Below are 10,956 nucleotides of genomic sequence, written 5' to 3'. Positions count from 1 at the left end.
CATCAGGGTTCATTATATTTTTCTCCATATTTTCCATGTCTTTGGTATTTTCCATAGTAAGACATGTAAGAAACCAGAACCTTCTGTGTCCTTGTCCCGAGAGGCGATAGTGGGAATGCTTAAATGCCCTGGCTTTGGAGTCCAGTGCCTTGGCTGTGGTTTTAAATCCTAGCTCTGCTACTGACTCCCTAGAGGTCGGACCTTGGGTACCTGAGCTTGTCTTCTGCCCCCAGGTCCCCGTGAAGAGAGAAGGCGCTCTGAGCCAGGGAACCTACATAATGTGCGCCCAATGGACACTGACTGAAAACCCATCCAAGTTCCCCGCCAAAGTTTAAGAAAGGAGCAAGAGAATCAAAATTACATGAATCCCTTCTTCCAGAACCAAGCAGAGGCATAGTTTGGAGTCTTGCTTCTCTCCCCTCGCCTCCCTAAGCATACGTAGATACCCCTGGTTGTCTTTCTAACAAAAATGGGATCAAACTGGTCAGTTTTATAAAGTTCCTTCTGTCAACAAACGACGTGGCCAATGTTCTTCCCAGGCCACCAAGCTTCTGTGCTCACTCTCCTCCCCACCCCTCTCCCACCCTCTGACAGATGCGGAATCTAAGGTGAGCCTGGTTGAGGGGGAGTGTTTTTCCACGGATGGGAGAGCTGGGCTGCATCCCGCACCACTCCAAGCCCCTCAGCCCTGGGGGAGGTAGACACCACACATCCACACACACATCACCCCCCAAACACACATCCCCCCCCACACATCCCACACACATCCCACACACACACATCCCCCCAAACACACATCTCCCCCACACATCCCCCACACACACATCCCCTCCACACATCCCCCCCAAACACACATCCCACACACACACATCCCCCCAAACACACATCTCCCCCACCCATCCCACACACACACATCCCCTCCACACATCACCCCCCCAAACACACATCCCCCCACACATCCCCCCACATCCCCCCACACACATCCCCCCCCACACATCCCCCAACACACACATCCCCCCACATCCCCCCCACACACATCCCCCCCAAACACACATCCCACACACACACATCCCCCCAAACACACATCTCCCCCACCCATCCCACACACACACATCCCCTCCACACATCCCCCCCAAACACACATCCCACACACACACATCCCCTCAAACACACATCTCCCCCACCCATCCCACACACACACATCCCCCCCACACATCACCCCCCCAAACACACATCCCCCCACACATCCCCCCACATCCCCCCACACACATCCCCCCCCACACATCCCCCAACACACACATCCCCCCCACACACATCCCACACACACACATCCTCCCAAACACACATCTCCCCCACCCATCCCACACACACACATCCCCTCCACACATCCCCCCCAAACACACATCCCCCCACACATCCCCCCACATCCCCCCACACACATCCCCCCACACACATATCCTTCCCACACACATCCCACACACACACATCCCACACACACACATCCCCCCCACATCCCACAAGCACACACACATCCCAGCCCAACTTTTCTGACCCCAAGGCCTGGCTCTGCAAAGTTCACCCCTCCCACTGCCGCAGCCTAGCGGGGAGGGTGAGCTCCCCCCCCCAGGCAGCCTCCCATCTCCATGGTGATGAGAGGAGACCCAGCCTGAGCTGGGGCTCTCTTGCTGGGCGGCCATAATCCCCAAGCACCCTGTCACTCCCTTTCTGATTTTGTAAAAGTCTAATGAAGCTTACTGAGCCCTTCTGAGGTTTTTGTGGTGGTGGAGGGGGTGGTTTTTCTTTTTCTCTTTGCATGGTTCTAAAAGGTCTGTTCTGTGTAAGCCTCACAGACTCCATAGAAAGGCAAACAGTGCCATGTACAAAGCATGTAACAGATGTTTTGCACACATCATCTCCCAGGCTAACAACAACCCATTAGGGAGGGCTGTTTATTCCCCCTTTTGGAAATGAGGAAACTGAGTCACAGAGCAGTGAAGTCACTGTTATGTTTACTCAATCTTTAAGGGAAAGAAGATACTCTATCTGGGGACTGTTGCCAGGAGAACTTGTCCTGGGTCCTCGCCCCAGCTCTGCCTTCCTTCTGCATCTGTACAAGAAAGAGAGCTCCGAGTGGCAGCAAGGACCGACGGCTTGTCATAACCCAGACTTTCAAAAATAACCTTGCACAGTTTGAACACCTCCAGCTCTTATCTGCCCGAGCTCCCCCAGTCTCCCCAGGCCCAGGCAGCTGTTGCATCTGTGAGGACGTCTGCCAGGAAAGGGACGTTGAGATGAAGTCACAGGAGGACAGCCTAGATGGCTGGAACATTAGAAACCTAAAGAAAAGAGGGGTCCTCACCTCGGCCCCCACGTTCTTGTCTTCCAATGCAGAATAAGAATTTCACACAAGAGACTAACAGACTTACTCAGCAAGTAGAGTGGAAAGGACAGTTGTACCTCACAGAAAAGACGCAGGTGGGCTGCTTTGGCAGGGTGTAAATGCTAGGAAAAGCGAAGCAAGGGGCCTGTTACAGGGTCCCGAGCATCAGTGGTCCCCTGTGTACTAGGCACCTGACTCATCCCAACCACTCCTGTTGCTGTTGTATTCTGCAGAATCAGAGTTCATTGTGCATCCTTACAATAGAGACTTAGGCTTGTCGTGACTTTGAACTCAGGGCCTACACCTTGAGCTACTCCACCAGCCCTTTTTTGTGATGGGTTTTTGTGAGATAGGGTCTTGTGAACTATTTGCCTGGGCTGGCTTTGAACTGCAATCCTCCTGATCTCTGCTTCTTGAGTAGCTAGGATTACAGGGGTGAGTTGCTGGCACTCGGCTCTGTCGTGACTTTTAATGGCCACCCTTCAACTCAAAGGAGGGAGAGCAGGAGGCTGTTTTCTTGCAGGCATGTGTGCTTGAACCCTAGGGCAAGATAATCAGCAGGAATGAGGAGGGGAGGTCATCTCTCTACTGCTTGTTACTGCCCAGTGAAGGAGCAGGACGCTTAAAGAACAGCAAATGATATCTGGGCACATCTGACCAGGTTATGTGCTGGTGCAATGTTTATTTCTGAATTCCTGGATCCTGTTCCTCTTGTCCTGTGTTCTTAGTTATCCTGCCTCAAAACCATCCCCAGTAGTCTCCCCCTGCTGGGAAATGCCCAGCCAAACCTAGAAGACTCCATCCGTGAGCCTCCTTTCCAGTCCTTCTAGCCATGGAGGTCAGATCTGACCTGTATCCTATGTTAGAGACAGTGTCCCAAGAAATAGAAGCCACCAACTTGACTTGGGTCTGCAAATTTGAGATGCTGGTTGATTCAGCACCTAACTGCATTGCGTCACCATCTCTCTATCTGCTCTACCATCCCACAGCTCAGTTTTGCCCTCACGTTGGTTTCTTTCACAGTTGCGAGATGGCTGCACCAATTCCAGCCATCACATCTAAACAGGCTTTTCCTCACTTCTCCTCCTCCCCCTTTTTATTTTTTCTACAATTACTATAAGATATTTCAAACATATACATAAGAATAAACTAGCTAGGTTTATAAAATCTTAACGCTGTGCCATATCTGCTTCATATAGTTCTCTTAGTCGTACAGATGTTAATGTCTGTGTGGATATGGAACCAGGACCACAATCAGGATAAAATGGTCCCACCATTGCCCTCACTCTCTCTTGCTATCCAACTCAACATGGCTTGCATCACGACCCAAAGTGCATGGTCTCCATAGGAATTCACGATGGGCTGGGTCAAGGGTTGGTTAACGGAATAGCTGGTTCTGTCCCTTTTTTCCCTGCTCTCTTTCCTATTCTGTTGACCTTTTCTAGAAGAAAGTGAATTGGGTTCCCAGTTGCACCCATGTTATCTGCTCCCAGGGTGAGTGGTCTGGTCCCTCTATCCTTCCGAAGTTGGGGATCCTCTTGAAGGATGGGGAAACAATGCCCGTCATGGGAGGTGCTCCGACAGTAAAATGTGTTAACAGACAGGGGCTCAGTCCAGAGCCCTGCCTTGACCTTGGTCCTAGTTGACTAGAGAGGCCTGGGCCTCAGGAAGTCACTCTGGGGCTTCACAGCAGAGCTCTGGGGTGTCTGAGTAAGTGCAGAGATAGAAGGATCCATGGCTCCTGTTGCCTCTGGGAGTCTTCTGCTCAGCTCTCCCTGTGGACGGAGGCCCCTGGCAGCCCAGCAAGGCAGCCAAGGGCATGGATTTGGATCCTGTCCTATCCTGGGCCCAAATTCTAGTCCTACCACTTACTTGCTGTGTGACTTTGAACTTGTGGCTTAACCTTGACGAACCTCAGTTTTCTCCTTTGTCCCCACACTCCATCTGCAGACACAGTCCTTCTTGTCAGGTCCAGAGCTTGCCTTTCCCATGAAGCCATTCCTGTGGCCAGCTGAGGCCTCGCTCTGTCTCTCCTCTAGATTCCCAGCCCTTCCCTTCCCTCCCCTCCTGGGACTCTCATCCTCTGGCTCTTGCCTTTAGCTGCTCCTAAGTTGGGAATGCAGGTGTGGGAGGGGTTTGTGGCAGATCCTGAAGTCAAAGGGAGAAGAGGAATAGAGTCCAGAGACCTGGACTCACGGTCAGACATTTCGTATTCCAGTGATAAACTCAAGAGGGCCTCCCCTACCTTGCTGTGCTGAAAACAGTCCCCCTCCCAGATTCCCATCTCCTAAAAGGCCCCTTTGGATCATTTGGTCCTGAAGTACACCAGCCTCCCAGAAAGGAAGGTGGGCATGTAGATAGATTGTCATCATCATCACCACCATCTTTGTCAGCGTCATGGGCACAGCGCTGGAGCAGGGAGAAACACCCATGCACAGCAGCCAGGTGACAAAGGCGTCAGAATGCAAAGCATAAACACAAGACCCCAGTGACTTGGAGACAGGCCCAGCCTTCCCCCCGGACCTCCAGAAGGAGCCCAGACAGCCAGTGCCCAGGGTGGTCACCACCTTAGTGCCCAGGCAGGTAGCAGGAGGGGGCTTCGAATACCACCAGGCCCAGGCTTTGCACAGTGGGTAAGTCTGAGGAGATCTGAAGGCTGGGGGAAGGAAAACAGAACCAAACCACTCTCCCAGGGGACATGGGGTGAGAAGGCACCCCCACTTCCTGTCAGGAAACTGAAGTCCCTCTCTGTGTCACCATGCTGCCTTCCTGGTGGGCCTGGCCTCCTCCAGGCCAGGAGGAGCTCAGGGAGAAAGCACAGGGACAGTGAGTTGCCACACATCCAAGAGCTCCCATCCCCCACAATTGTCACACTCAGTCGCATTAGGAAATAGAAGTGGGGTTAGCAAAGCCCCAGGAAGCTGGGGATTCGTCCCAAGGTAAGCTGTTGTTGGGAAAGTGGCTTCCAGCCTGGCTCTGCCTTAATGGCAAGAGCATGGAGCAAAGTGAGTGAGGGCAGTGAGGACAGTGAGGACCAGGGCCTGGGCTGAGTTCTGGCTGTGCCTCTACTAACTGTGTGCCCTGGACCAGTTTCTGCTCTTCTCTGGGCTCCAGGGTCTCATCCACAAGAACAACTACCAACTTTGAAGGCCTTAAGTCACATCAGAAACCAAGCCAAGCCCCTTGGCTGATGTTCTTTTAATCCTAGATATTGTGGGCTCTGTTTCACAGATAAGAATATTCAGGCTCAGAGAAGTGAAGTAACTTGCCAAGGTCACACAGCTGAAAAGTGGCAAAGGGATGCTGAGGGGGGAGAACACTTCCTGGCGCCCCTGACAGCTCTGGCATCCTCCAGCCCCAGAAGGAAGACAGGAAGAAAGCCACAGGCCGTTAGTTACTAAATGCTCAAGGGCCTCTCACCCCCACAGTTATCACACTCGGCCACATTAGGAAATTTAAGAGTAGAGTGATGCTTGCCTGTAATCCCAGCTACTCAGGAGGCAGAGGCAAGAGAATCAAGAGTTTGAGGCCAGCCTGGACAAAGTTAGTAAGACCCTATCTCAAAACCAAAATCCAAACAAAAGGATTGGGGCTGTAGCTCAGTGATAGAGCCCTTGCCTAGCAAGCCTTAGGTTCTATCCCCAGTACCTAAAAAAAAGTATAGAAAATGGCAGGACTCTTGGAAGGAACTGAGGGGCATTTTGCAGACAATGACAAACAGCCACCATTTCTATCTATGGGTTAGTAAGGCCCAGGAAAACTCTAGGGACTCAGCCTTTCCAATTTCTGAGACCTGGACTTCTTCCATTTGTAGAACTTTCCAGAAGTGGAGAACTCCTATACATGCTTCAATGCCCAGTTCAAATGTCATTTCTATGTGAAGCCTCCCAGGTATTTCCAGCCCCCTTCAGAGCCTGTTTCCACTGTTGTTACCCTGGGTGATTGTCATCTGTCTTTCTGTCTCAATGGGTAGAGAGCAGAGACTCTTAAACCAGCTTGGCCTGGGTTCAAATACCACCTGTGTTGTTCACAAGCTGTGTAACCTCAGGAAAGTCACCACCTCCTCTAGGACTGTTTGTCTTTTCGTGAAACAAGATGATAATATGATAATATCTACCTTGTGTGGTTAGCGTTAGATTAAGGAAGCTCACGCATGCTACCCACGGTAGATTCAGTCACAGTAACCATTTCTATGACATTTTTGGTTGTTAATACTCTTCCACTCCATTCATTTTTTTTCAGTGCTGGTGTGTGAACTCAGGGCCTTGCTCTTGCTAGGGGCAAGCACTCTGGAACCCTGCTCCCAGCTAATGCTGTAGGGGTGTCTGTTTATTTGTTTTTGGTGGTACTTGGGTTTGAACTCAGGGCTTCATGCTTGCTAGGCAGGCACTCTACTGCATGAGCCACGCCACCAGCCCCTGCTTTAGTTTTTTTTTAAATTTTGAAATAATACCAAACTTACAGAACAATTCTAAAAATAAAATGAAAATTTCCTATAGAGACTTCACTCAGACTACTCAATCTGTATATTTAATTACCTTTGTCTTATCGTCACATGGATACATGTTTGAATACTTGTGTATCTATTTAAATTCTTTCCAGAATTATTTGAGCGTAAGTGCAGTCACTGTATCTCTGAAGAACAAGGGTACTCGCCACTTAATCACGGCAATGACACCAGTACAGAGCCACCTGCTAATCCACAGAGCCCCTCAGAACCTCACCCATGGTACCAATAGCATCCTACAGAGGCCCAGAATCCCGGGATCCGCTGTCACTGTCACTTGTCACATCCCTTGTGCCTCCTCTGAACTGGAACAGTTCCTCAGTGTTTCCCCGTCTTTCATGACCTTGACATGTTTTGACTTTGGCATTTCTGAAGAACAAGCCAGCTACTCTATAGAATGTCTAGTAGTTTGAGTTTGTCTTAAGTTCTGTCAGGATTGGATTCGGGTCATGCGTTTTTGCAGGGGGACCCCATGAGTGACACTGTGTTCTCAGTATTCAGAGCACTTGGCATCAAATCCTCACAAAACTGGGGATATTAATGTCCATGTATGGTTACAGTGGAAGTAAAATACATGAGGAATCACCTGCCAGGATGGACTTCCCATGGAACTCACCTGGTTCACCCAGGCTGGGGTGGCCCGGGCAGTGGGAAGACACCCAGGAGTTCAGGCTGTGGCTAGGTGCCCACTGGCAGCCAGGGTGGTTGCACCCAAGGCTGTCTGCTAGGTACGCAGAGCCCTGGGCAAATGTCCTAGAGTCACCCAAACCAGCAGGTCAGGACCATGGCACCCTGATTTCACATGACCTGACGAAAGTAACCCCATGCTGGCCAGTGGGTATGCCCTCCTTCCACCCCTTCCCTTAGGGGAGACCTCAGAGTTCTCGGGACATCTGACAGGTCAGGTGGGGGGGGGTTGAAAGTGCCCCACAGGATGAATAGTGACCGGGCCAGTGTGCAGAGCAATAGTGACAGTGCTGTCATCCTGGTGGGTTCTAGGTGACAGACAGGACATACAGCATTTTGAGGAAGGCATGAAAAGTTTCGGGTGGCTGAGGCCCAGGGCCCAGGTGGAACCCAGGTTGCTTGGGCCTGAGGGCAGCACAAATACTTCTCAAACCTCAAAATAGCCTTGTACCCACCAATTCTCAAACCAGCCCAAATGTCACCTCCTCCATAAAGTCAGAACCTGGCATTCCCCCTCTAGTCCTTCTTTCTCTCTCTCTCTCTCTGTCCTTTGAACCCTGTTAACTGAAAATCCTAACCTTCATGCCTGCTCCCCTGGCCTCCTAATGGGGGCTCTGGCCTTGTCATGGTGCCCAGGCTCTTCATTTCCATCTGCCAGAGAGATGTCTCTGAAGCCCACTCCAGCACCGTCCCTCCAGGGACAAGGCTGTTCAGTGGACTGGCTCCTCAGCCCTCCAGGTCCCAGCACACCCTCTTAGGCTGTAGGTTCAGAGCAATCGCCCAGAGGCTGGTTAATATTCAGATTTCCAGGTCGGGCACTGTGACACTCACCCACAGTGAGTCCCAGACCCAGCAACTCAGAGGCTGAGTTGAACGCCCCTCCAGGAGAAGCACTAATTTAGAAGAATAACCTTGAATAAGGGAAACTTTATCATACCCCCGTGATTTTGAACAAGCAGGTGCCACAGCCTGGAATGCAGCACCTTGTCCTCCAGGAAGGAGCTGTGGCCTCCCCACTCCTCAGCCCCCAGTCTCTCTCCAGCCCTCGGTGTTTGAGCAACGTTTGCTTCATGTCTTGCTTGTGCACTGTGGATTCAGGCCTCCCATGGTCTTGTATCTACTGAGCACGTGCAGACTGCTTTTTGTCGCTCCCTAGGCAACACTAACAACCGTGTGCGACACTTACACTGAATTAGGCATCGTTGATCATCTAGAGATGGTTCAAGGGCAGTGTGTGGAGGTTACACACAAATCCTGCTCCACTTTGATCAAGGGGCTTGAGCATCCAGAGTGCAGGGTCTAAGGGGACCTGGGAGCCAGTGCTCCCAGGAAGATACTCAAGGACAACCTGCACTCATACCAGGAAACTTGACGGGGGTCTTCAGGCCAGGAAGCTGCTCCCTCAAGTCCTCCTGGCTGCCCCTTTGAAGCAGAGGAAGGAAGCAGGCTCAGGGAGGCTCCCCCCAGCTTGCGCAGGTTATTACCTCACCCAGAAACCTGTGCCTGGAAGGTCTGTCACCATCCAACGGTTGCCCACGTCCTGGAGGAGGGGTTGACTACCGTGAATGGATGCTGAACAGAAACCCCCAGGGACTGGCAGCAGGGCAGGGCCCAGAGCAAGAGTGTGACCAGATGAGCCTTTTGGGAACATTCCTTCTGACAGTTCCATCTATTCAGTCACCAAGGGTTGTTGACAGTGAGGATGCTGATGACATTGCCCAGGTGGGAGCTGTGCAGCCTTCAGGGACTCCTCTGAGTTGGCACCTGTCCTGTGTAGTCAGAGACCAGTGTAGGGGATGGGCAGACAGGTGGAGGGAACCTTTAAGCAGTCACCGGGAGGGTGTGTGTGTGTGTGTGTGTGAAGTTCTAGGGAGCTGCAGTGCAGAATGGCAAGGGGTTGAAGGTGAGGTCAGGGTCATAGGATCATGGTTTGGTTTTATTCTTGGAAGCTGGGAACCCCCCGAGTTTTTGACATATGAAGGTCCTCCCGGGTACAAAGCAATGACTGAGAAAAAGCCCTGCAGCTTTTATGAATTTGCATCGTTTTAGCCCCAGGTTATAGACATTTGAAATGAGGAGCCCAGGAGCACGGGTGATGACATTGAATAGTTTGGCTCACAAGGACCTTGGAAGGGAACATCCCAAGCCCTCCACTTGTCACTCTACCTGGGAGCAGAACCACCGAAAAACAAAGCACTGATTCATTGGCAGCTGGATCAGTGGCCACAGCTGTGGCTGGGATGGAGCAGAGAAGGCCAAGAAGGAATCCCAGCAAGCTACAGTAGCCTGGGCTTAGTTTACTGGTCATATGGCACCGAGTTGAATAGCAAGAGAGGGTACCTGGACCTGTGGCCTTTTAAACACAGAGACTCCGGCCTACCAGAAAACAAGACTCCACCTAGGATGCAGCCACGCAGAGCAGCAGTCCCAAATTCCTAGGGGAGGGGAGAGAAGCAGGAGAGCAGAGCAGCAGGCAGGACAGGGGGTGTGCGTTGGCCTTGGGCAATGCTTGTGAGTATGCGTGCATTCCTTCAAAAGAATTCAGAGCCTCTGCCCCACTCCCAGCGATGTGTTCAGAGCCCAGACGCTGGGATCAGCTTGGTGGACAGTTGGAATTGTGAAAGGATTGTGAGCAGAGAAGTCACACTGAGGCAGGGTACATTAGGGAAAATGAGGCATGGGAATCAAAAGCCAAAAATGGAGAAAAACACTGTATAGTGGCAAACTTGACTAGGAGCACACAACTTTCTCTGAAATGCAACATACATTTAAAACCCAGTTCTCTCCCTCTGGTCCTGCCCAGGTGATAGCTAAGTTCTGGGAACTTAGCAGAAATATCATAAAGAAACACACTTCTCTTGGGGGAAAATTTTTGGTAAAAAAAACCTCCTAACTCCTTTGATCTGAAATACTTACCAAAGAAAACTATTTATCTTAAGAAAGGTCAACTGTTTTAAAGGAACATCAGGTGAGACCCATTCTTTGTTCAAAGGGATCCCTAAGGAGAACAGACAGCTGTGTCTTCATGACCCAAATTTAGTAAACTGGCCAGACTTAATATCTCTGGGCCCAACAGATAATGTCAAAACAGTGTAAGAGCAAAAATGATTGAAATGTACCAGGTGCTCAAAACAAAGGCAACATCTAGCTCAAGAGATGGCAAAGAAAGAAGACACCATATATCTATGTTTATATCCCCTGCCTTACCTTTCTACATAAACCCTCCTAAACTTGGAGCACTCAGCACACCTCTTTGCATGTGCCTGTATCCATAGCTGAGTGAGTGTTGTCCTTTTCTTTGCTTTGCTTTACCAATAAACTTTCTTGGTCTCTACCTCAATGTGTTCCTAAAATTCTTTTTTACAGTACTGGGGTTTGAACT

Source organism: Castor canadensis, chromosome 5 (assembly GCF_047511655.1).
Source record: "Castor canadensis chromosome 5, mCasCan1.hap1v2, whole genome shotgun sequence".
Taxonomy (NCBI): domain Eukaryota; kingdom Metazoa; phylum Chordata; class Mammalia; order Rodentia; family Castoridae; genus Castor; species Castor canadensis.
Note: the sequence above shows the minus strand (reverse complement) of the source record.